The following is a 26,911-nucleotide window of genomic DNA, read 5'->3' on the forward strand; positions in this document are numbered from 1 at the left end:
TCTCTCTCTCTCTCTCTTGCTCTCTTTCTGTTTTGCCCTGAAATCTGCGGAGATGGAGCGGGCAAGGATGAAAAGAGGAAAAGTCGTCTTCTGGGTTACTGGGGGAGTTCGCCGAGCTCTAGTCTGCGTCGAAGTTCATTTAAACGAGGCTTGAAAGTCCTCGTTTAAATAATAATCTCGAAAGAAATTGTACGGTCGTTTTACTAGGGGCGAGTTGTTCGGCGACGATTAAAATTACTGTTGCTGTTGAAAAATTTCAGTGGGGATGATTTATTCATTCTCGAATACAATTTCCACTCCCACTGAAAGTTTGTTAAGGGGCTGTCGTTGATGTAATAAAATAAAATGAAATTTTGTTTGTTGAAGACATGAATAATGTTAATGTAGCCAATGTTCAGCTCGTCGTTAACAAACTTGGAAATGGTTGGCATGTTACGAATTAAACCAGCTTGAATTTCATGTATTTGTTTATGCTAATTATGACATGGTCTGCATATTTAATAATGTATTCTCAAAACAGAATTTCTAAAATGGATATTGCAGCAGGGAATTAGCGGCGACATTATACCACTATAATTCAACTTTGCTAAATTATAACATACTTTCCACTCTACTAAATGTTGACTGTAACGAGACTGCGAAACTTTGTGCATTGTATATATCATGGTAATTGTGATTGACATTGTAATTTACATTACTAACTAGCAATACGTAGCTGGAAAGCCATTTATCGAGTTTGCATTGACGAAATACGTGTCTCTCTCTCTGCAATTATAATTAATATTGATCAGTTAGTGTTACTGTATTTTATTAGGCGATTTATACCTTCAGGGCTGTGTAGAAGGTTCTTATTAATATCTGTCGTTGGTTCTATCAAGGTTTTACGGTGTCGATAATGTTTTATCTCTTCTTGTACACAAGTGATTCTACTGTCATTAATTTTATTGATGAATCTCTGGGGAAGAATTTGGAAAAGTGTTGGAGACTGTTCATGTCCCACATTTCTCACTCAAAGCTGAATACAATTCAATAAAAAAAAAGAAACTAAAAATTCGTTCATCAAATTTTGGGGGTTCATTGCAAAGTGGAAACTTTAATTTTGATGTTTAAAGTAGATTCAGACATGAACAAAATTTTCCAATAATTTTACAGACGAAATTAGTAGCATTTTCGAAAAAACCATGTCTTCAGTCATCATATCATGTAAAAATTTCTCAGAAAAAATGAATGGTGGATTCTGAAAGTAGAGGCTTCAAGCTTCAAAATAAGTCGAGATTTATTGCTTTTAGATTTTTTACAACAAAATTACAAGAGTTTAAGCATTGACAATTTTCGAAACCAAAAACAATTTAATATGTTCAAACACTTTCTAGACTGCAAACTACAATTTGTTATTAAAAATTTGTTAGGTACAATTTTTAAATTGCTCATGTATAAAAATATGGATGGAAATTGTGAGGTATAAAATTATTAAACATTGTAGAAAATTTCCGTTGACACCGAGGGCTAAACAGTTTGTGTTCCACGTTGAACAACGCAAGAAGATCGATGTCGACACCGACCGCGCCACCAGCAAAATATCGCAGGTGTCATTGGTCCCGCGATAAAGGTGTCGAAAATCGTTGGACGCCATTCGAGATCTCGGAAGTCGATTTACGATTCCGTCAGCTCGTCGAACCGTTTCGGAAGTTGGAAGATTGTTCGGCGTTGGAATAGGGACAAGAGGGGACCATGTAAAATGCCCTTTGACGCATTTGAATGCTGGGCGGCCAGGTTAATGCGTCTTTTGTGATGCACCGGCTGACGCAATTCCATCAAAGTTCCCGGTGATTTCGGGAAGCGTTGAAGTGCTTTTGTGGCGCAGGAGGTGCCTGTCTTATTTGGGGCCTGTGAGGGAAACTAGTAAGACGAGAGGCTCTTATGTGGCACCTGCTTTTGACAAGCATTAATCGAACATTTTGACGAGGAAAACGCTGGCAAACTCAAAATCTTTAAATTGTCGGAAAAATTCTTGTTTCTCGGTTCAGTGAAATTTTTAGAATAACTTAGAAAAGATCAAGCAGAATTAATTATAAAAAATCAGTTAAGCCTGCAAAATTATGAATCGTTAGAAAGCTTAATCTTTTCGTAAGTTTTTGACGTGAAGAACATGTAGATATCTGTTTTTCATCAAAAGCTACAACCCTTGAAATAGCACCCTTCCGAGATTCCTAATAAAGAAGCTTTTACAGTGATGCGGAAAATTCGGATAAAATTATGCGTGATTAATTATAAGAAAATTAATGAAGTATACGATAAAGTATATTGTTAAAAAGTTTGATCTTTCCCCGATTTTTTAACGCAAGTAACATGTCAATATCTGTTTTACATCAAAAGCTACAACCCTTGAAATAGCACCCTTCCGAGATTCCTAATAAAGAAGCTCTTACACTGATGTCGAAAATTCGGATAAAATGGTGCGTGTTTAACTATGAACAATAAGTGAGGTATATAAAACCATATACTGCCACAAAACTTTCTTTCCTCGATTTTTTAATACAGACAACGTCTCAATATCTCTCTCCGAAATGCCAGGGCCCACTAGATTCCTCGCAGACGCGAAAAATCTGCGGAAACCCGTGGGTGTGGTTAATTTCGTTGGCACTTTGCACACGATTCCCCGGCATTGTCCATTCTTGAAGTCCAAGCAGGGTCGTAACGCGCGTAGGATTTCCATGAAATCTGTTAAAGCGGCGCCGTAAAGGTTCCAGGAGGATTCAGGATTATCGTGCGGATCTGGGGCAGCAATTTCATTTTCGGGGACGGCGAAGAGGTCCCGGCGCGGCGTCTATCTGAACGCGTACATGCACGATACGTGAGCTCTCGCGGCGATATCTTATCGTTATCGGGGCCACGTGGAGGGTCGCAGAATTTCCGAATTTTCCTCGGTGAATAAGTTTTCTGATTCGCGTCACGGGTCGGCCGCGTTGAACGAGAGCGTGGACGGGAGAAACCGAGTTCCCAGAAATTGGCTTTTCGTCGCGGCTCTGGTCGTGGAACTGGGACAGCGAATTCGGCCCCGAGAAACTCTGGCGACCAGGCCTGCTATCCCAACCAGTGTCTTCTTCGTTCTAGAGACGCTAAAGACGCGAAAGACTTTGGCTCCATAGCTACTTTACGATAAGAAGCTCATTTTTCGTGGTAAAATTATTTTTTGAAATTCGGTTTCGAAGCCAAAAATTCTGAAAAAATTTATACATGTGTATTCTAATGGTTGAAACATGCCTGATTTTTTTCAGAATTAGCAATTAAATAGGAGAGGAGAATTTACGAGAAACCTGATTGTCTTTGTCACTCCCTTACTATTACAACCCCCATGTCGACATATGGGGTTGGAAATTGGCACAACATATTTTCTTTCGATAAGCTGTCGAATGAGGAGCACTTTTGACCTCCTTATCCGGCTACACCCGGGGTAGGAAAAGTATTCTCAACTCAACAGAAGTGAAACATTTCCATCAAGATTAGGAGATTTCAAAACCTCAGATCATTCTCCCAAGTATCAGCTTGTCAGTCCCGTCTTTGATCTCGCAAATGGCGCAAGGGGATGTTGGGGGATGAAACAACCCCCGAGACGCAGAGAAAGCGTACTCGCGTGTTTCGCATTCCCGTCGCCAGAAAAATATTTCGGGTCAGTTGTTCGCCGCGCTCCGCTTCATCTGAGCTTGCATTAACATACTACGTGCGCGGAAACCGGGATGGATCGGCATCTCGCGCGCGCACCGGAAAATATCCGTTTGTTTGCACGGGCACACCCGTACATACTGGCACTCCCCGTTAGAAACGTGAATGGCAACGTAATGGCCGCGGCACGGTTTAAATGCCAGCAACGTGTGCTCATATTGCGTTGCGCATTCGTGCTCTCTCTCTCTCTCTCTCTCTCTCTCTCTCTCTCTCTCTATATATATATATATATATATGTTTTATATTTCGTCCGAGGCCACCCGTTATGTTTTTACGTTTTAATTTTCTTTTCTTTACTGGCGTAAATGCTTCCGGCCAACCTTTAATCCGCGCGTTGCTTGTGCAATTACAGGACCAAACGTTCGTAAACATTTGTCTCTCCTGTCGCACGCGAGAATTTATTTCTACCGGCTGGATATTTCTGGTGGAAGGGGTTTAAGCTGGAGGGACTTTTTTAATTGATAATCTCGAGCTTGCTTTATGTAACCATTCTAGTGAAGTTGAATACAGTGGATTAACAAATTGTTGTTTCCAATTATTCGATAATTTGTGGTTGGAAACCTTTATTTTTCATTATTTTGTAACGTAACATTATTCTGGTAAGCTTTACAAATTTATCGAGTGAAATAACATACAGCGAGTGTAAAAAGTATTCGTACGCCCTTTAAAAACTTTTTTATAAATGTACCAAACGACCTGATTTTTTATAATCAATTAGAAGCATTGGTTTACAAAATGATATACATTACAAATTATATACGTTTACAAATGATAGACATTTTTAAAAATATAGCGGACTGCTATTTCAATGAAACTGTTGTTAGTAGTGAATGTATTTTGTTACAACATCTACATTGTGTGTAAAATTTATGTGGACAGTCAAGAATGGAAATAACATTGTTATATGTGAGGGTGACATCATTCAATTTACATTAAAAGTTGAAGGGCTGAACGAAATCTTACGTGAAGTTGTTAGTGACGTTCTCTATGTATATTGTTTAAGATGTTGTTGGTCGCAATTTTGCGAGTAATATATTCATAGAAAAGCATAAACACATGCAGCATGGTTGAGTAACCGAAGTTTTAATGTGAGTCGTTGAGACAGGTGGTAAGTGACAGCGGACGGTCTGTGGTCAGACACGTCGCCTTAAAACGTGTAGAACACTACAATATTTTCTTCGACTCTTCTTTATTTGATGAATTTAATCAGACGTCAACTATCGCCCAATTGAATTCACAAAATGTGACTGCCATAATTGGTTTCTCTTGTTATCTTATCGATTCAATTGACTGACAATTATGATCCAATTTAATTCACGAAATATTCGTGAAATACTTATTTGCTCCTCTATTCTATTGTTATTTCGTTGATTCACAATTGACAGACAGCTGGTATCCAATATAATTCACGAAATATCCAAGCAGTAATTACTTGTTTCTCTATTTTATTGTCTCTTCGCTGAATATCAACTCCGATCGAACTTAATTCACCAAATATTAATGCAACAATTATTTGCTGTTTTAATTTAATCATCACGATTGAATATTCATCATGATCCAATTTAATTCTCATAGAATGTCTACCAAATATTTCAACTGACAAGACACGAATGTAATCACCAGAATAAAAATGTTGTTCGCACACATTCGTAGGCTAAGCTCGGACCGATTAGGATTTAAACGGCACTCGGAAGAATGGAGGAAATAAATTGGAATAAATTCCAGCACGTCATAAATTCTTGATTCCACGGACATCTACAGATCCGGATACAATAGAGGGGAGGAAAGATCGCGGAGACAGTCGAATCGGAATCGTATCCGCGGCTTCTCGTGAAAGCTCCTTAGCTCAGCCTTCTGTCGAGCGTTTCGTGTTCTTAAATTTGCATCACCGTGGGCAAAGCCCGCGAGCTTTCAGCTCTTCGAAGGCTTCAACGGCAGCGTGTACTCCGCAGAAATCGCTATAACCTGCGTAGGAACGGGGTCAAGTGGGGAATACCATTTCCCCTGTCCCGTAATTCACGGTTAACTCAACGAGTCACCATCAAATTTTACGGAAACACAGAACGTAAACATATTTCGTGCTGGAAATAAGAATTCTTCTCAAATGGGCATTCTAGCCTCGAACGCGAAAAACTCTAAAAACTTTTTACCGAGAAACCATTTTTCTCTGTCTCTCTAAATCACTATAACTTCATTCATAGAGAATTTTTTATAAACTATTGTGTAAGGATATTTTAAGGATCGTGAGGATTAAAAAAAAACTTTTTGAAAACCACGCTTATATTAACATGTACTAAAAAGGAGAAAATAATTTTTTTAGACATGAGTGACTATAAATAAAAGTGTGGAGCGCTAAACTATATTGGCGTAATCTTCGTGGGCGCTCCACGATTTTTTTTATAGTCGCTAATGTCTAAAAAGATTATTTTCTCCTTTTTAGTACATTTTCATGTAAGCGTGGTTTTTAAAAAGTTCTTTTTATATATTTTTTTATTTTCTACTTTTTAGTCTTTTTTAAATGGAACGCAAGATATAGTAATACTGGAATGAAATAGTAAGATATAGAAACGCAAGATATGGAAATACGCGAGGTAGAATGAAGGGATGACTCCGAGAGACGACGTCTCTTGATGGAGTCCGAAATTGTACGAAATGGAACTGAATGAACGGAACACCACACTGAGCTCCTTCGGTGCGAAGTGGATCAGTGGAGTGGGAACGCGTAGTGGAGTAGGGAGCGCTGGCGCGCGGAGTGGGGAGCGCGGAACGCGATGATCTACTACCGAGCGCCGTGCGGCGAGGTGCGACGATTAATATAAAAATTTTTTTCTCCTAGACGCACAGTTTATTTTCAAATTTATTTTTTGATATTGCATTGTCATCTAGTTCTGAGCTATCTATAAAGTTTCAAGTCTCTAGCTCACCGGGAAGTGGCTTAAAATTCGATTATAAGATTTTACGCATACAACAACAACTCGGCAAGCTAATATAAGCGTGGTAAAAACAGGAAAATCTACTTTATATGAAAATAGAATTTTTAATAAGCAATAGTTGAGGGAATATTACCACAAATTCAATGACAACGAGAATTTTTTATAAACTCCTTTGTAAGAATATTTTGTGGAATTTTTAGTAAGCAATAGTTGAGTGAATATTACCACAACTTCATTTATAGTGAGTATTCGTCCAAACCACTGGTTGAATAAGTTTTAGAGAATGTATTTTAATCCTAAAAATGAATATTGCATGTTTAATGATTAATAATTCAAAGAATGTAATTACAATTTCGTTAATAATGATATAATGTTCAGGATATCTTCACCCAGTGTTTTGTACGAGTTTTAAAAATGAGGACAAAGAAGTAAAAAGACTTCTCTGAAGCAAAATTGAATATTTAAAATGAAGTCTACAAAAGGACAGAACGGAACACTAAAGAGAGAAGAGACTCTGTTTGATCGTCCAGATCGACGAACAAACGAAAGTTTATTGATGTTTCGTGGCATTTCCAGAGGAATGAGCTTCGAGGTCGAGGAACACGATGTCCGATGGTGGATCGCGGGTTGTCTCGGGCCTCGATAAAATTTAAATAATCGGCAATTAGGAGCGAGCGGAGCGTGAATTTCCACGGTGGCATAGCTGAGCGCGCCTAACATCGGCGCTGCTTGGAAAATCCGGGCTTTGAAATCGAAGCCGTTCCGTCTTTTCGACGGAAACTCGCCTCTTTCTCGTTCGACGAAAGCATAATGACGCGCGAAATTAATTCAGTTGCCCGCGTTCCGTGGATTCGGGACGGATCGTTAACGTGAACCACCTCTGTGTTCCATTGCTTTGTCCTTTGAAACTGTGTTTTTCTGCTTCGGGATCGGCAATTCGATGCTTGAACGCTGCTGTGAACGGATAACATGTTTATTCGAATTGGTATTGGAGGTTCAAATTGAATGGAAAAAATATCTGCTGACTTTGCGATAAGTAGACTTTCGATTTCGATGCTAATTTTATAAATTGTTCGTTAGAGATTTTGCCATGTTTCACTGAAGATAGAAATCTCATTAGATTTCTCAATGCAATTTTTCATTCTGCATTTTGAAATATCAAAAATATAAATTTGCAATTTATGATGAAGTTGATACATTAAAATATAAGCTTTTGATTATTGAAAAAGGATCATATTTTTATTGAACCGTGAACAGAAACTAGTGGACAAGTTTGTTCAACTCATACATGTGAATTGAAGGAAAATATACATATACTAGAAAGAGGAAAAACATTAATTGGAAAGCGTTGGTGGCCCGGTCAGTAACGGCCTCGCTTGCCACCAGGCTTGCCACTAGAATATCCAGGGCTCGATTCCCGGTGCCGCCTGAAAATTTACTAATTTACAGTTTCCGACAAAATCCACGTCTCACAAAAAGGGCGCTTGAAAAAATACTGAAAATCCACGTATGAATAAAAATCTAATTGGTTCTATGGTGTTCCTTCGTCGCAATAAAAAGTGAACCGGATTTAAATTGAAGAGGAAAAAAACCCGAATGTGGGAATATTCCATCAAGAATTCCATCATACTCGCATCAAAAGTAGAAAAAACACTGTCTGAACGGTGTGGCATAAAAAAAACCTGAAATAAAATAGGCCACTACAAAAAGAAATCCATCATGGTAGATTCAAAGTTTATACAACGATGATCAAAGGTGTAGAAGAGAGATTAAAAGTAAAGCAAAATGATTAAGAAGAAAAATACAGAAAAGAGTGATGATAGGTGGTAGATTGGATTGCAAAAAAATAATGTCGGTGAAAAATAAAGTAGCTAAATATAGGGGGATAAAAGAATTGACGAGATATAAAAAGAAAAAAGAGTGGGCGGGAAGAGTCGTGCATCTCAAGGAAGAAAAGCCATAAATCTGCTGTCTATCAATGAAGGAAAAATACCTGGAAAAAACTGAGCTCGACATCGAAGATGAAAAACGTAAGAAAAAGAAAATAAAATAGGAAAAGTGCCTGTAGAAACTTGGGTTGAAAAGAGAATTCTAGTAAAAAATGTTGATTTGAAACCTAAAAAGAGGAAACAAATTCAAGAAAAATGACTGAAAAACGACAAAGAAAAATAAATAAACGTCCCGGGGTTTAAAAAGGAAAGGCTCCCTACAAACAGCAGTAAATCCGGGTTGTCAAAATTCCTGCGGAAAATCCGTGGTTGGGCGAGGAAAATACAAGGAAAATAGGATAAAGAGAAGGAGAGAGATACAATGAGGAGCAGGGAAGATATAGTGCCGGATGTCTCGATCACTGTCTCGTATTGTTAGTTCCGGAGGAGAAGAGCGAGAGCTTCCCGAAAATGCGAATCCGCCGGAAGGTGGAATATATCTCCGAGTATTTCGATAGGGTATTGGTTATATTCAGATCGAAATACTCGAGAGAGGAAGAGGCTGCGGGGGAATATCTCGAAGAATGGCGGTACCTGGGAAATGATGAAAAAACGGAGTAGCCTCGAGAGGAAATTCCTTCGGTTCTGGTTTATCCGAAAGTAGCCGAGCAACCCGGATCACGTGTGGAAAAGCAAGCGGAATGTTATTCGAAGGCGAAATATCAAGTGGATGTGAATCGGTCGGATATATTCCGCGTCGCGAAAAAGTACAAAAGGGTGACGAGAGGGGGGAGAGGCGGCGCAGAGAGTGGAGAAAAGTCAAACGTGGACTCGCGAATATTCACACACTCTGTATGCAGATTTCGGACGGATTCGAATGGGCTCCGTGCGACGCCGAAGTGCAGCGAGATCAACATATTTCGTTGGCCTACAATCGGGAACTGGAGCACCGAATACTCGAATATATATATCGGGGTGTCCGCGCGCGCGCGCACACACACACACCGAGATTTACGAGTGGAGACGTCGAAAACGAGCAGATTCGCGAATTTTATACGCGATCTACACGACTACCGGCAAATTTCCCCGAAATTGTGCCACCGAAAAACAACCGAAACAGTTTATACCCGCGAATTTAAGCGAGAAGCACGATACTCGGTTCATACATTTAATATCCTCCCTCGTTAAATCTCCTCACCGCATACCGAAACACTTTACAGCTCCTCCGATATGAAGCTTGAATTATTACCAGGACGACTACCCTCTAATTGACGAAATTAAACGGATCCGTTTCATTGAAAATTAACTTCTTGCGACACCGCGGTAAACTTGTTGGGAAAATTCCGAGATTCGACGAGCGAGAGTTGCAATTGGGAACGGTGTTTTCTTGTTACCGATAGATTACAACTGGGGCGAACTTTGAATTTATGGGTTATTCGAGCCTTGAATTATGGTTTAGTTTGCGGGTGTAGCAAGTAGAACTTCTTTGTTGATTCCAGAAAAATAGAATTTATGTCTGAAACTGACATTTATTTCACGGAACATTTAATTAACATTTCATTTCTTCAAGACGGTGTCTCCACTAAATATAAAAATATACTGGATTAATTAAATAATAAAATAATAAAATCTGGACCATGATAAATAAAATTTAGGACCACCGAAAAAAATGCCTTAATAATTAAAAATAAGAGCTCCTCGCACCACGAATGTAACAGTATATTATCTAAATTACATCGTTGTTTCAATTTATATTATCCAAGAATTTCTCTAACATAAATTGTGCACAAGACGGTAAAAAATGAAATAAAAATAACGACGAATATTCCACGACGAAAAGTAGTAATTTCTAAGGTGCACAGGACTAGGTCAACATTTTTTAAAAGCGTTTCCCGGCTAGTTCGCAGCATCGCTCGACGCAGCGCAGCGGCGCGAATATGCTCTCCCTTTGTTCGTGGAGCCGACGTGCATTTTATTTTATACACTTCGGCGTTCCCCAGTCATTTTTAAAGTCTGCTTCGAGGCGTCTCTATCTCGTCGCGACCCATTAATTAAGTCTCCTCCGTTCCGTCTTTCTCAACGGATCATAAATTACGCGAATAACGGAGGAGAAGTCCCCCCCGTGTTTTATGAAGATAAACGAAGAAGAAGCGAGAAGAGGAGGGTGGTTTTCGTTCAACAAGAACCACTTAATCCACGCCATGGACCCGCTCCTTCCGTTTTGTCACGCCACCGTGCAATAACATCATCCTCTTTCGTGCACGGACGCCATTTTATTTTACGCGTGCCTGAATGTTTGACGGGGTCCTCTATGGTGTTCAACGAGTGGAAACGATCGACAAGCTTTTGTGATACTCTATTTGCCTGTTTCGCGGCGACGGTAAAAGGAGAAATCGATTTTTATCGCCTGGTGACAGCAGACGATTTCGATTGAATTTTTCGAGTGACTCTTCGACGTTGCTTGTATCAACAAGAAATTCTATCCGGCGCGAAACATTGAAACACCTGCACAGTGTCAGTATTTAGCGCTCATTGGAAATCACTTTCCTCATCCGTTCTAGGGGTGAATCTACACCTCTGGATCGGTGGACATTTGTAAGAGAAACTTGCCGCAAAATTGTTTATAACAAAGAAAATTGTTTTTAAGATTGTTCTTCACATCAACACCTTCCACTCATCCAGACGAGAAAAAGTTTGGAAGAAGCCACATTTCACTGCAAAATTTGATTGTGTAGAATTAATTATACGTACACTTATTAAAATAAGTCTCCGTACACCCTTTAACACGGAATAACTTTTTTATGATTATACCAAATGACCTGATGTTTTTGTGAGCAATTAGAAGCATTGGTTTACTGAATGATGTGCAAAAAATATTTTCCAAAAATTACAATTTACAAGGTTGCATGCAAAAATAAAAAATGGGCAGGGGGCGGCAAGGTAAAATTATATTCGCGTTGCGAGTTTAAATATTCACAAAATTCCACAAAATTTAACACGATTGTCGTTTATTTTAGATCTAGAAAATCTACTACCACTGGAGATCAGATTTTATCTGTCCCCACTTTCTCAAAATTTGCTCAGAAAACTTGAAATTTGCATAAATATCCACAGTCTAGTAATCGTAGTGAATGATTACGTTATTTCAATTTGTGGACAGAATGAACTAAATTCCATCACGTGTATCGGTTTCGGGTTTCCCGCCGCAAGGAGCGCAGAAACGCAGATTCTCAGACGCGACAGAATAATTATCAGCTAGTGTCTGCGTCTCGGTTAGGTCTTCCATCGACGATACAGTCGCCAGGAAAGACGATAATCATATTTCCGCGGATCGTAAATGCTTGCCGAGCAAATCCTCCGGGAGCCGTTCCTTCGACAATGCGGTAAGACGACGGTGAATACGTGTAAATGTTTCTGCCGCCATCCGACAGAGCCACTTACGGTCTCTCCGCGGTTCAAGGAATTAACGTTCTGTTGATTCAACTAAACCCTGCTACGCGAAAGCGGACAGTTCACCCGTCGTAACAACATTTCGCGGGCTTCGCGCGGGCTCGCGACAAGAACAAACAAAGGACTTGAGTAAATACACCCTTGTACCCTATCCCCACTCGACCGTATGGATAGAGGAAAACATTCTGCGCTGCGACACACACACACACACACACACACACGTACTTACGTTGCCGGCGAACCCTGCCCTTGGGCAATCTTTTATATTTATGTATTTACACTAAACCTACCGACCATCAAAAGTGACTGATGTGTATAGTATTATAAAAATAACAAGATTCATGCCGGTCGGAATTAATCTTCGTTGAACGAACAGTAATACATAATATGCAAGATTACGAAGGATTGCATAGCAAATACATCATAATTTATAGGAGAAAGGCACAAATTTACGACCGTTTTTTGGTGATTTTGTGCGATTTTTACTATAATATTATATATATATTGGAGTCAAAAAAATATATTCAATAAATTCCCATGAAAACACCTTTTCAATGTCAATAATTGTCAAATAAAAAATCCAAAATGGGTCATCTGCCCTCTCGTGGTAGGTTTAGTGTTAATTTAGCGTTTTTAACGTTGCTGCTTCTGAATCGTGTTTCATATTGTAAGACGTGGGATCAATGCGATTTTTGTTGATGAAAGGGACATAGCCGAGGTTGTTATGACACACAGGTTAAGACAATTAATATGTCTAGTGGATTGTCATGCAAAATAATTTTTATTTAAATGTTAAACATTGAGAGGACGTGTGTACACTTCTCTGTAACTCATTGTAACAATGACGTTTGCACAAAGCAATGAACAATGAACGTGTAAAATATTTTCAAGAACCTCTTCAATGTAAAGTACTTCTTATTAAAATATAACATTTGTACAACGTGTAAATCATATGTTTAAATTTTCGTTCCTCCACTTCAACACATAAAATCATTGAACAGGAAAACATGAAAAATTTTTGGTTCGTATACTTCAACACATAAAATCAAGAAGATTGTATTGTGCACTTTTATACAACATGTAAATAATTTTTATAAATACCTTTTTACTTCGAGCTACTAATTAAAACATCAGCAATCTTCGTTCCTCTGCTTCAACACATAAAATCAAGGAAGACCTAATCTTCGACGACCATTAAAAGAAATGATCAGTACAAGCTCGTGGTCTTCTCCGACAAATACCGTCAATTCTCTGTGATTCACCGAGTCATCGGCAAGCATCCTCTCGGTTTGACGTCGTCTATTGCCTTGGAATCGCACACAAGTTCGGTACACAGATCAATATCGCGATCCGTCTTGGATAATGAGTTTCGCATCCAGTGAAAGGCGTCAATTCGCGCGTCAAATAAAATCACGCGTCGGTGGTGAACTTGCTATTGACACTATCTCTCACTAGAGCCGGCGGCCATTAATTTTCAGTCGGATGGAATCGAGGCCATTCGTCGTCATTCGAACCCGTTAACAAAATTAGAAACACCGGGGAATCTTCCTGCCGCGACCTTGTTCATCAGTCGAAACGTTTCCTCGCCGAGAGTTCCCGACGCTGAATTAATTTGTTTGTCCGCAATCCGGCGAAATCCGCTGTGGCAATCCGGAAGTTCATTTAGACACCCCAAAATTGCTACTTTGCGGATTCGGCCGAGGACTCGCCGCCTCCCAGTCGTTCGTGTAGCTTCTTGATCGTCATCTTGCTTTTGGATTTAATTGGATCTTCGGTTTAACACTAAACTTACCATCACCGGTCAAAATGGGCGGTTCCACATTTTTTTATTTTACGATTATTGATATAATAAAAATAATTTCATAGAAAATGATTGCATAGATAATTTTTTTAGTGGAGCACATATTACAATAGGAGCTGCACGAAGTCTAAATAAAATCTATCTTGTCATTTTTATAAGGGAACGTGTACCAGTTACTTTTAAGGCTCGGCAGGTTTTGTATATCCGAAAATTTCATTGGAATTGTTTAATTGGTTTACAAGTTATAAACGATCAAAAGTGGTAAAACGGCCAAAAATCTTGAAAAAATGCCATTTTTACCACTTTTGACCGTTTATAACTCGTAAACCAATTAATCAATATCAATGAAATTTTCGGAGCGTATATAAATTAATAATTTAAAATTATACAAGTTGTGTGTGTGTGTGTGTGTGTGACCAAACACATCTTTTAAATTTTCGTTATTGGCCCAGCTAAAAATGTCCTAAAAATCAATTTTTACTATTGTTTTTCACAATTTTTCAACATATTTTTTAGACGTCATTTGCTAAACTAATTCATCTAGCCTTACAGAGAAATTGAAGTCGTTTGGTCCATTTATAAAAAAGTTATTCTGATTTAAAGTGTGTGCGATGAGTTTTGCTCCTAACTGTATATCTGTGATTTAATGTGGACATTTTTGAAGATCGAAAGGAGAAGTCATTTTCACGACCATTTTTATAACCGTTTTTCACGATCATTTTTTATGATCATTTTATAATCATTTTTCATAATTTTTTCATCATTTTGCCGAAGCAGAGGCAGAGAATATTTGTTCGGAATCTCCCCTCAGACTTCATTCTCTCGGAATGACGAAAGTGTCATCATCTCCGACCTCCCAAAGAACGAGGGTCACGAGGGTTCCGGTATTCGGTGTTTATCTCAATATTTATTGGTCTTCGTCCTCGGAGGCAATAAAACGAGACCAGTTTCTCCGTAGGTAGCTAGGGAAGGAAGAAGAAGAACCCAGCACTTTGTTGATCCAATCGAATTTGCTGCAGCTCGAGTGGCACATGTGATCGATTCCCGTTAAAAGGATATCGCGGACCTTGCAGATTTGGGAAGCAAGGACGAGCTTCTCCCTCCGATCCCCTTATTCGATCCTTTCACGTGTTACGCAACGCAGAATTCTCGTTGGTTTACCCACCTTGTGTCATTCTTCTATTTATGTTTGTATGTGATGATTCAAATTATTTTTAATGACTTCTGAAGTTGTTTTATCGTGGGTGCTTATAGTGTATCATAAAGAGAAGAGAATGAGCTACAACTTAGCATAAAAATGGTGAGCATTGTTCATACTTTTCATTCATGAAATTGCAGACCAATATCAAAATCTTGAATCAAAATCTTGATGAAATCAATGTTGCACAAGAAGGATTCAATAAATGTCTCACAATTATTAATTAAAGTACAAAACGCAACAACAATTTGTTAGAACCATTCCAAATATAGACTTTTGTATCATTGTTGTCTTGAAACATTTTTATATAAAATTTGCCACCGAACAAACAGACAAACAAACAAGAAAGCGAGCTAATAAAAACGTGGTAAAATAATACTTGGAGAATTGGAAATAAATTACAAAATAAAAAAATCGAGGAGATAAACGTCACTGAAAAATTGTAATAAATTGTCCACGTTTTGACGTTTTGACGAAGCACAGTCAATGGTCGAATATTCCTGGAAGTATTTTTGCAGATCGTAGGGGTTGGTAGAGCGGTATTGATTTTTGGGGGATTGTTCTGGGCCATTTTGGGCGGGAGGGGTATTAAGGAAAATTCTGCGAGCAAGGTAAGGGAGAATGTAGTTTAGTTGGTCGTTTGAGCGGATCGACGTGGCGCAGCACTTTGTTGATTCAACCGAATCTCATCCCGGTCGAGAGGCCGGTCGATCCGCGGCAAAAACGTGTACCGGGCCTCGCGCGCGTTTAAACGAGATTAGGACAAGGGCAAGCGGAGGGTTAAGTAGTTTCCATTGTAAGCATGCTCCACGACGTGACGACGTTTCTTGCTATCTCTCCGTGTTGCCACGTCAACACACACACACACACACACGTCTTCTGGCGGCCTCGCGACGTCGTTTTACGTTTAATTCGTAGTCTCCATCATACAAATTATATTCCCGCAACCATACGCAAGCTTCACCTTTGTATCATCCTTTGAAACAGCTACAGAGAGCGTCCTCGTTTTGATTTACACCTTAACACGTTCGCTACGTTCGTCTTTAATAGCTTTCGCTGTCAACTTGATACAATTTTACACTAAACGTATCCTATTATGAATAGACTTTTCTATTCCTCCTTTTAATCATTTCGACGCGTCAAAAATAATACAAGAAATTCTTTAATCTATAAATGTTTTACAGTTTTATATGTTTTCTAAATATGAAAAAGATTTATTTTAATTATTTTCAATTTATAGATAAAAATCTATAAAAATTGAATATTCAACGTCTATTTGGATTCTGTCACCTGCAATCAATGAAGAAAAATTTTATTTTGCAGAAATAAAATATTAGATGAATGATACTGCAATTAAACAAACACAATGGAAATTACCGAAAGACTATAATCTATAATACTTACGAAGGATCACACTGAATTCAACAAAAATCATCGTCTGGATCTCCTTGGAAACCGAAAGGATGCGGAAAGAACAAATCGACGATCTACAGAGAGGCGATGCACAATCCACACATCGAGTGTATCGAGTGTTGCACTCTTCCGCTTGTAAATGCTCTGGATGCCAATAATCGGCACCTGGCCGCCGTCGTAATAAACTCGAGCAACGAATAATGCCGTCGCGACGACCGGCGTCGACGACGACGACGTCGCTGGTGGTTCGGTCCCGTTGCGATTTATCGTCTCTCTCCCGGCGAGCAGCGAAATTGGGACACCGACCAAACGGGACACGCCCGGCATTGTTGCCATTGCTTTTAAGCTCCTCTCCGCGCGTTCATCCGCTTTTCATCCGCGCTCCTGTGTTTGTGGATCGTCGGGGAATTTTCAGCTTTGTAGCTTCCCTACCCGGGAGTTTCGAAAAAAATTATATTTCTACCCGGCCCCGGATTAATCTTTGCCTGTCAACCGATGCAAACAGACAGTGGACCGTCGGCATCTTCTGTCTCTTGAAAATAGCAATGAATCTTCAAATTATTGCTTTTACACTTTATATCATAACAATACATTTTTAAACAACAGCCCATTGAATTTGTATAATTTTTTTTGAGGTGTTAATGTCTGAAAATTGAAAATACAAGTTTAATGATATTGTGCAATAGTTGGCGAAAGTAACAATCGATTTTTAAATAACAGCCCATCTGTATAGGATTTTTCTAATTTTTTTGTAAGGTGTTAATGTCTTGTCTCTTAAAAATATCAGTGAATCTTCAAATTATTGCTTTTACACTTTATATCATAATAATACATTTTAAACAACAGCCCATTGAATTTGTATAATTTTTTTGAGGTATTAATGTCTGCAAATTGGAAATACACGAATAATAATACTGCTTCAGTTGAATCGAAGGAATTACGCCATTTTGAACACATGAACATTATTAAAAAAGACAATGAATTTTTGTGTTGTTTCTTGTGATCCATTGTGATCGAAGAAAACTTTTATTTTCAATTAAGAACCGCAGTCTACTAATTAGACTAATAATAGGAACTGTAATAGAATTTCTTCCTTTCACAGTCTCTGGACTCTGCTGCATAATTAAAACTTTGAAGCTTTTCCATGGCAATATCAATTATTGTTGAGGTAATCGATTGCATCAGGAAACTCGTGCAGAGTGTAACGAGTACACGAAGGATCGTAATTACACTGCTGTTCATTGTGTTAATTATTATATTCTACCTCCTTCGCAGAACGTGCAGTATATAGAATCAAGAGAAGCATTAACTGGTTCTCATCACTATAATTACTTTAATAAAGCTGGTAGACAATTTTTCCAGGAACGTATTTTTATAGGACGATCAGAAAAGTATTTAAAAATATATAATGCTGAAAGAAATGTAAGAAAATGTCTATAAAAATAAGCTTTGAAAAATATTTTACCAATAATTCGATATACAAGACATTTACAAAATGACAAATGAGCTTTCAAAAATATTGTACCAATAATTCTGCATAAAAGAAATTTAGAAAATGGCAAATAAGTTTCGAACAACATTTTACATCTAACTCTACACAGAAGAATGATTACTCTGCTTCGTATCCGTCTTCCCCACACGCTACAGGACTGATAAATTACCATAAATAGGACCTCGTTTCACCCCCATTTAACCCCCAAAAATTAATAATCACAGTTTCCCGAGGTCCCGGTTACGTTTCACCGAACAACCGCTAATTTCCGCGTAAAAATTCCGCAATTATCTCGCTAGAGGAGGCAAGGAAAGAAAAGGGAGGCAGGGAGTCTCGGTGGAGCCGGAGTCCGTTGGCCCATTTTCCGCGGATTTACCGTGGCCGGGTCCAGGAAGCAGGATCCCCGACCCTTCCGACCGAGTGGCGCAATATTTTCGGTCGGAGGGGCCAAAAAAGGGTGGGCGGGTGCATCGAACTCGAACCGGATAATCGCAGCGTCGTTAATTCGCGTCGCGAAGTCGCCGGGAATACCGGGCTGGCTCGACTCTACTCTGCCGGGGCTTGGCAAATGTCCTCAAGAGTTCGATCTCTCGAATTCCACCCTTTTCGTCCGTCTCCAATCCCCTTCTTCCGTGTCTCGTGTTCCAATTGCAACCCCGTATCTCGAATCTCCTCGAATCGTTCGCGGTTGCTGTCCTTTGACCCGATTCTATCCCTGAAGGACAGCGTGACCAACAAATTAGGGTCACCAGCAATTTTCAACGATTTTTGTGATTTTTTAACGTCTTTAACACGTTTACTATCTTATCATCCATACCCGCACAAAATTATTTTTCCATATTTAACCCTCCAGCATTGGGGGTTGTTTACGGACCACGAGAAAATTTTGAAGTTCTATTGTTATTGTAAGACTGATTAAACGTTTAACTTAATATTTATACGTTAAATTAGTTTTCCTTATGTATCTGGACATTGTTTATATTTTTTGTACAGCCTAAAATAATAAGATCAGCGATAATACACCTGTAATGTCGACTGTGTTAGTAAGAAAAATTTATAGAGTATGATAGCTTCTTCCATATCTCATGTTCCAATTGCACCCTTAAAACCATGTATCCAGAAGCTGCTCGAATAGTTGGCAGTTGCTGTCCTTTGACCCGATTCTATCCCTGAAGGACAGCATGACCAACAAATTAGGGTCACCAGCAATTTTCAACGATTTTTGTGATTTCTTAACGTCTTTAACACGTTTACTATCTTATCATCCATACCCGCACAAAATTATTTTTCCATATTTAACCCTCCAGCATTAGGGGTTGTTTGTGCGGACCACGAGAAAATTTTTAAATTCTATTGTTATTGTAAGACTGATTAAACGTTTAACATAATATTTATACGTTAAATTAGTTTTCCTTATGTATCTGGACCTTTTTTATATTTTTTGTACAGCCTAAAATAATGAGATCAGCGATAATACACCTGTAATGTCGACTGTGTTAGTAAGAAAAATTTATAGAGTATGATAGCTTCTTCCATATCTCATGTTCCAATTGCACCCTCAAAACCATGTATCCAGAAGCTGCTCGAATAGTTGGCAGTTGCCGTCCTTTGACCCGATTCTATCGTGCCAAACAGGATCCCCAAGCACTTTTGAGATCCGCTCGCCGCGAATCAACGGGATTTTGCAATTGTATCGCTGAAAATTTAATAATGCGCCACACTCGTGCGAGGAAAGTTCTTGCCTCCAAATGATTGTGTTAATAAAACCTACATCTTTTTATCATTTGTATATTTTCTAGCGATTTATGAGATTTTTTAAAATCTTTTTTTGCGGAATAGAAAAATATTTACGATTAACAACGTCTTCAAAGACTTCATCCGACACTATAGTAAAATGTTCTCGTTGAAGAGAGCTATTTAATTTTTGAAAATGTTTACAAATCGTGATTTATTCCAGAGGAATCAATAGTTCAATGTTTGCGCAAAAATTTCATATATTAGATTGCGTACGAGGTTCTGGTGAAATTAGGATTAAATCGTGTTAGAAGTCTGGTTGAGAATTCCGATGAGAGATTTTTGGCGTCTCGAGTTAGGGGATGAAATTTATTTAGGGTATCAGGGATGGGGGTGTGCGGGTTTTCGTTTCGGCGTCGCTGCCAAAATCAATTAAGAGTTTGAGGAAGACGTGCTCGCAAATTAATCGCGTTTCAGGTCCCGTCTTCGCAAAGTTCAGCCACTTAGGTTAACTCGTCCATGAAAGCCTGGTATCCGAGTGTTTACATCGGCGACGCTGTCTACAACCCCTTCTAGTTGACATGCTAGCGAACCCCTTCATTATGTGTGCCATGGGATCCTGACGATCCTCTATTTTCATTTATTTGTACAAAATTACGTAATATACCTCTGACTACTAGCATAACAATTTTTTTAGTCACTTTTAGTAGCACATTTGCACAGTAATATAAATTCTTATAAAATCTTAAAAATTTCTGAAACAGTGTAAAATCTTCTATTCAAACCTTTCGTTTCATTCTTTTCTCTACAAAATCGAAAATCAATAATTTCAACCCTCTAGTGTACAAACATCCCCTAAAACTAGCACAAATACAGTCAGTAGTGAACGAATTAACAATTTTAGAAATAGGTAACAGAGTAAATGCTGAACGAAAATGTCTCTCTATTATAAAATCGTGATTATTCCAACTCCCTGGTGCATCCCTTAAACTCAGCACAATTATGATCAACAAGTTATGAACCCACAACAATTTGGAACGGAGCGGAAATTGAAACAAGGTATTTCCTTTCAATAAAATCAGAACTGAATTGTTTCAACCCCCAAATACCCCAACTTCCTCTAAGACCCTCAGAATTATAGGTAGCTCTAGGGCTAGGAAATTCCGGAGGTTCCATTGGCTGTCACGTAAAGTTAGTGTACCATACCAAACGCAAGAGATCCCCGGCAGCGGTAATCGAGCCAGCCCTAACAGGGGGTAGCGTTGTCTATCCGAAGTTTGCCCGAAGAAGGTGACTATGCGAGGGCGTGGTAACACGGTCGACCGATAATTAACTATAACGACAGGGTTTCGTTCGCGTGGAGTCGCGGTATCGCGGTTACCATTTAACCGGAACCCGTATTTAGTCGGCAGCCATCGGGGCTCCATGGCCGCCTAATTATTTTAATCGTGTTTGCTCCTTCCATTATGCGCTCTCTGGTTGTCTCTGCGGGGCGGCGCGGCGGCCAAGCCCCGTCGTTAAAAGCGACGTGGAATCGGGTACTGCGAGCGTCGTGGCTCGCATAATTACGCAACGCGTAACCTTTCGTATCGATAACACGTCGATAAACATTCCGACGATGCAAACCACCCCTATTTGTTGGTGGTAAATATTTTTTACGAAATCATGCACAGTGAATATCATTGATAGAGTAGTGACAATTATTTTTATGAATTAACGTACGTCAATATTTCTGATGAATTAGTACTATAATAATATGTGTATACTAAATGTATATTAAAATTATTTTATGAATTGACGACGTATATCAATATATGTTTGATGAATTTAATTGCATTAAAATTATCTTTTACATTAAAATTATTTTATTTATTTTAAATGACTGGAAATGGAGTTATTGTTCATTAAAAAATATACTCCATTAAAAAATGTCCAATTTCTATGACTGAATATTTGTCACAGGGGCAGTTTCTCAGTGTAATCGATTTTGTGTGTTGATCGAACATGAAATTTTGAGATCGGAGTCCGAGAGATTCGAAATAGGATTAGAAAGCACACGAGAGCCAGGAAATTACTGTGTCCGCAGAACGTCAGCGGACTTAGAGCATCGTCATCGGTACAGACGACGACGCAAATATTCATTTCGACTCGTTAAATGGATTCCGCGGTCGATCCCGTGGTCCATTGTCATCGTTATAGACATCCTAACGAAGGATGAGTGGCGAGAGGGCGGCTCACAAAGAGACAAAGCAACAAATCAGCGAGTTAATATTGACCGGCCTAGTTTTTCGAATGGTAGCCGGGCGGTCTCGCTTGTTCGTTCGGCACCGCCCTGTGTGTTTCGAGTAACGAGCTCTCTTTCTAATTGCCGTGCGCTCTTTAACCTCGAGATCGCCTCAAGAATCTCATTATCATTCCGATCGAACGTCCCCGGCGAGCATCGACGACTTTTCTCCTTCCCAGCCTCTGCAATCCGACAGCATAAACGATCAGCTTAAAGAGAACCACGAGAACATATTTTAAAACTCGTATATAGAAACATGAGCCGCAAAAATGCACTACAAAAATGAACTACAAAAATGAACTACAAAAGTGAACTACACAAATGAACTACAAGAATGAGCCACACTAATGAACCACAAACATTAGCCATAAAAATGAGCGACAAGGAGGAACCACAAAAATGAGCCATAAAAATGAACCACAAAAGTGACTTGCTCAGATTTAACCACAAAAAGTGACTCACTCAAATTTAACCACAAAAATGGGCCACTCAAATGTAACCACAAAAATGAGCCACTAGAATGATCCATAAAAAAGAGTCACGAAAACGAGGCATTAAAATGAACCAGAAGAATGATTCATAAAAATGAATCACAAGAATGTGCCACAAGAGTAAACCACAGGTATTAACCATAAAAATGAACCACAAAAGTGAGTCACACAAATGAACCACCAGAATGAGAATGAAAAATGAGTCACGAAAACGAGCCATAAAAATGAACCAGAAGAATAAACCATAAAAAATGAGTCTCAAAATTGTCACACCAGAGAATTTTACTCGATAAAACTACTACAGTGTTCTAAATTGAACATCCCGGTTACTCCGATAGCAAGTAGAAACGGCGCGCACTGATCAGACGCTACATTCGATTCCCCCGAAGGCGAGCACTGGGAAAAGCTTTTATTCTACACGTGGAACTAAAACTCGTTTTTCGAACCTCGTTTTTTTTCCAGTAGGATCGCAGTTTTTGCGAGACTCTCCAGTTTCAGGCAAGTTTTACAACCTTGTTCCCTGCAACGCCCTGTATAAATGTAACTATCCGGCCATCGATTGCCAGAATGAAAAAGTTTCTTGTCGCGAACTTTTCTCTCCCTCTCGGCCACCCAGCACACTCGACACTCGGGCTAGTCACGCGCTGAACGCAACTTTCCTCGTTTTCTGGTAAGTTCCCCGGGAAAGACGGCCGGGGCAAGTGTAACTCGGTCTATTTTTCCCGGCATCCTGCTTTCTTCCGCGCGAAGAAAGCACCAAGTTCGATTCGCGAACTCCGTGCGTCAAAGATCGATCGTGTTCCAGGTCGTCACGCGCCAATGAACCGAAATGCCTTGGATTCGACGACTTGCTTCTATTTTTTAATATACTCCCTGCCATTTTGAACCTCTATATTTCATCGAAATCGCACTTATTTTATCACCGAATGTTGATTATGACCGCGAAACCTCGAATTCGTGAGGATGGGGAGAGTTTGAAATTTTCTGGGACAACGTGACCTGAAATTTTTAGGATTATACATCTTCTCCGATATGTGTAGTAATTAGGAAACAAATTTTAAGAACAGTCGAAGTTAATTTTAATTAAATTTTAAAGTATAGTGTACGTATACGGTACTCCAACTTCTTATAATATAGGTTCAGTTTAAAAATTTATAGCCCAGCCAGACTCAGTACTTTTAAGTATTTCCACAGCTGTATGCATTCTTAAACATGATCACTAACTGAATAAAAATTTTAGAAGCACACGGAGATATTCTTAATAAAAATGTTACCATATTTTACGCTGCTCCAATTTTACGAGTAGCTAATACCCAGGCTGATTCGATATTTGTACGATCACACACACGTCTCTATATCTTCTTTAATACGTGCACTAATTGGGTAAAAATTGTACATGTGCATCGAGTTATTTTTAGCAGAGACATTAATGTATACGTCCGACTGTACACACACGTTTCTACTTATAGCGTTACGACCAAATGGAAAAATCAATTCTACAAAGTCCGCTAATGAATGGCGTTGTTGCTGGATCGTGTTCAATTAATTTACGCAAACGACGACCCGTTGTTTAATTCGTACATACTCGCATATCGAACGAGGTTAATACTATTACTCGCAAATTAATTTACGTTCGATCTGTTGAAATTTCCATAGGATCAGCCCTTGGGAGAGATTGCACTTCTAATTGCATTCGTTTTCGGTACACAGATTAACCGAGGAGCTTGCCAAAATAAACTGAATAATTATTCTCCGCAATAACAAAATTTATACACAATTCTACTCATTCTTCCATCTAAAGACCCCAATGCATTTAAAACCACAATTAATTAAATTAAATATTAGCTACGGAGACAGCATCTTTAATTAAATAGTGAAATCATATTTTTTCACCCTGAAATGACTAAGGAATAAAAAAATTATAAAAAATCAATTTTTGTACACGTAGACAAGTGTATAAAATGTCTAAAAATTTTATTCAGTAATAAATTTTCATAAAAGAAATCGTGAAAAATAAACAGTCCTTTTCTTGCGATGCATTTATAAATAATATTGACACAATTACGTTCCTGTCGACGTTAAAAATGATAAGGATGAGGACCCTCAGGGATGAGGATTTTCAGTAGAAGTGGACAGAAAAGTCCAAGAAAAATATTTCCCAGGAAAAGATCGTTCTGGTCTCGCGAAGAAAACTCGATGGCCGAGCTCGTCCCAATTTTCAGCGATTTTCCCGGGGTCTGCTGGCAAGTTTCGCGGGACGTCGAGGCGCCAACTCGGTCGACGAAGAAGACATCCCCCGAAATGTCAGCGCCGGGGACGGGCTTCACGAGCAGTGGCCGGATTGAAACGTGCTTACACGTAATTCGTTATTGCGGGCAGAAATACGTGGCCGCGAAAGTGGCGGGCGTCGATTCGACGTCGAAGCACGTCGGGACGCCTCTGCGGACTCTCCGGGCATGCCGTTTGCCGCAACCGATCGTGTGCCGATCGATCGATGTATCAATCCGACGGACCGCTGATTTCGACGAGTGTCTTCGTTCGCGCGGAAATGTTCATCGATGTCGGCCCGATCTTGTCTGAACACGCTGCCATCAGATTTTCTGGGCACAAGAGAAAACGTAAAACTGCCAATCAGTATTAACGTACACGTATTCACAATCACGAATTTATTTTTTCTACTGTCCATCAATGTTTATAGTATCGCGTGTGTTCAATTTTTTATTTTCTGCAAGATGGTAATAATTATAATTAGACTGCGGATTTTATGCATTTATGACTAAAATGGGTAAGCGCGATTTAAAGCAGTGAACATATTAAAAAGATTTAAAGTCATCAACGTATTGGTCTCAGCTTAATCGGATAATTAAAAGAAGAAAGAAATTTTTGTATCACGGATTTTATGCATTTATGACAAAAATGGGTAAGCGCAATTTAAAGCAGTGAACATATTAAAAAGATTTAAAGTCATCAACGTATTGGTCTCAGCTTAATCAGATAATTAAAAGAAGAAAGAAATTTTTATTTCACGGATTTTATGCATTTATGACAAAAATGGGTAAGCGCGATTTAAAGCAATGAACATATTAAAAAGATTTAATGTCATCAACGTATTGGTCTCAGCTTAATCGGATAATTAAAAGAAGAAAGAAATTTTTGTATCACGGATTTTATGCATTTATGACAAAAATGGGTAAGCGCGATTTAAAGCAGTGAACATATTAAAAAGATTTAAAGTCATCAACGTATTGATCTCAGCCCTAATCAGATAATTAAAAGAAGAAAGAAATTTTTATTTCACTCCTGTGTCTTGCAATCAATGCAAACATTTTTTACTTTGCATAAAGATCCGCAGTCTAATTATAATAGTCAACATTTCCTATTTGTGTGCTACTCATTAATGATCCTCGCAGTAGTAAATTTTTAAAAATTGTAAAAATTATTTTTTGAAGAACCAGAACCAGGAAATAGATAAGGTCTGGCGATATATTGACTTGAACTACTGGTCAATACAAATATAGATACGTAAGAGTTTAAATACTTTAAGCAACGGTAAAAACACGTCGTTATTATATTTCTAAAAATTGTTAAGACTGCCACTTGCAAGTGATAGAAGCAGAGAATGTGCCAGGTCTGACGAAATATTGACTTGCTCTACTCATCAGTACAAATATAGAAATTTAAGAGGATAATACTGTTTCAGAAATGGTGAAAATGTCAAAAAATTGTAGACTGAACAGAGAATGTACCCTGTCTGACGAAACATTGACTCGACCCACTCTTTCCCCCATGTAATGACGTGTTCCTCGCAGGAATAAATTTGAAAAAATCGTAAAGCCCACTTTTTTCGCGAGCGATAGACCCGGAAAACGCAGTCTGTCCGACAAAGCATCGACTCGAACTACTGCGGATTAATTCCAGCTGCAAAAGCAGCCCTTCGAAAAATATTTGCACGGACGATCCATTCAAATGCGACGTCGAATTCCCAAAGAATGGTTGCCATAGTCGGACAAACACCGTCGCTACGTTGAACCGCGTCCGTCGAATTATTGACTCGGACCACAGTCGATCCTCGAATCAAAGATTCAGATCCGATTTATCTTGCCGGCTGACAAACAGCGAGAACTGAAAAAGCAAACAGACGAGCCTGGTAATCCGCTAAATTGGATACAACTCTCATTGAAACTGGACTCGGGGGGGAAAAAAAGCGAACGAGAGATTGCGATGAAAAGAACTGATTTCTACTTTCCGAACGGAAACCAGAATCTATCGGCACGGCTCTCGAGGCGACTATTAAAACTTTTTTAACTACACCGTTCGCCGCTGTGTTTCTATTTAAAGTTCCGCGGCTCTATTGGGAACATATTCAAATCAATCGGGAGTAGAAAATTGTTAGCGTTCTAGCATTATCCAATTGGGATTTAGAGCGTACTTGATTGTGGGACGAGAGTGATCAGTCGGGTTGGA

The 26,911-nt window shown here is 39.0% G+C and overlaps 1 protein-coding gene across 8 annotated transcripts in view; it reads left to right on the forward strand.

Annotated features, from left to right (window-relative positions):
* The window catches only part of Kcc (solute carrier family 12 member kcc), a 197,055-nt gene that overhangs the window by 145,737 nt on the left and 24,407 nt on the right, over positions 1-26,911 (forward strand). The window lies entirely within an intron of this gene.

Source organism: Lasioglossum baleicum, chromosome 7 (assembly GCF_051020765.1).
Source record: "Lasioglossum baleicum chromosome 7, iyLasBale1, whole genome shotgun sequence".
Taxonomy (NCBI): domain Eukaryota; kingdom Metazoa; phylum Arthropoda; class Insecta; order Hymenoptera; family Halictidae; genus Lasioglossum; species Lasioglossum baleicum.